General features: G+C 34.7%; 1 protein-coding gene across 1 annotated transcript in view; it reads right to left on the minus strand.

Moving 5' to 3' along the window:
- ntd5 (ntl-dependent gene 5) overlaps positions 1-1,217 on the minus strand; it is a gene marked incomplete at its 5' end in the record, with an annotated part of 9,713 nt that overhangs the window by 7,280 nt on the left and 1,216 nt on the right.

The raw sequence follows: 1,217 nt of genomic DNA on the forward strand, positions 1-1,217 counted from the left end.
ATGTGCTCAGAGCAATGGCCTCTTATCCACACACATACACACACACACACACACACACACACACACACACACACACACACACACACACACACACACACACACACACACACACAATACAAACACTCTCACACATTTGAAACCCACCTACCTTCTGCCTGTCTATCAGAGGGGGGATACTGTATGAGAGAGCTGAGAACCATCTCATTTCACGACTTTAAATAGATTTTAAAGGAACTGTTCGGAGTCAGAGCAGCTGGATGGAGGTTTCAGAGCTGCAGGTAAACGAAGAACGCCGCCGGCTTCAGACGGTAAAAGCATAATTATGGCAGGCGGAGGTCAGCCATTTGCAGAGCCTGATTTTTTTCATACGTTTCAAAGTGTTTCTGACAGACAAACAACAGAGGGACAAATCATTTTTTTTAGATCAGGGGGCCAAAACTCAAAACTTGGTCCAACCCAAATGTCAATTTCTGTCAATATTTACTGTAGAAATGTCATATAACAAAATATTCATTTAGAAATACAAATGACCTTTTGAAAAAAATATGTTTTATGTAGCATTTAGAACATGCATAACCTAACGAATAAAGAAAATACTATTTGACTTAAAAAAAACATAGCAATCATTTCTTATGCCTCAACAACTTTTTCGTTTATTTTATCTTTAAGAAATATTTTATCGCAAATCAGGTAAAAAAAAGAAAACTCTCACAATAAAATCCAATTATTTGACTTTAAAATAAGGAAAGAATACAGAAAACGATAAAGTTGATTCTCTGTTGCTCTTTCCACGACAAAATCAAAGATAACTAAAAATTACAACTATTTTTCTTGACTTGAAAATTGGCGAGCTGTAATGAGAAGAAAGAGAAACCATAAAATCCTTCTACATTTAAATTATTGACTTTGGGACCGGATAGAATGTTAATGTGGGCCAGATTTGGCCCGCGGGCTTTGAGTTTGACATGTGTTTTAGAGGAATCTGCTCTGAGTTTTGTGTTCTTCTCTGTTCTCACATAAACAAATAAATGTTCGATGTAACGACTCATTGTATCAAATTAATATTGATTTATTTTCTTTGGAAACTTTATCTTTTATTGGGTTTTTAAATGTGTTTTACAGATTTTTATTTACTTTTACAACCAAAACAAACTGTTAACTGATAAACTGCCAATTAAACTGTCAATTAAATTACTTACTGCAGATTAATCTGTACC

The sequence above is a fragment of the Austrofundulus limnaeus genome, unplaced genomic scaffold (assembly GCF_001266775.1).
Source record: "Austrofundulus limnaeus strain Quisiro unplaced genomic scaffold, Austrofundulus_limnaeus-1.0 Scaffold93, whole genome shotgun sequence".
NCBI lineage: Eukaryota > Metazoa > Chordata > Actinopteri > Cyprinodontiformes > Rivulidae > Austrofundulus > Austrofundulus limnaeus.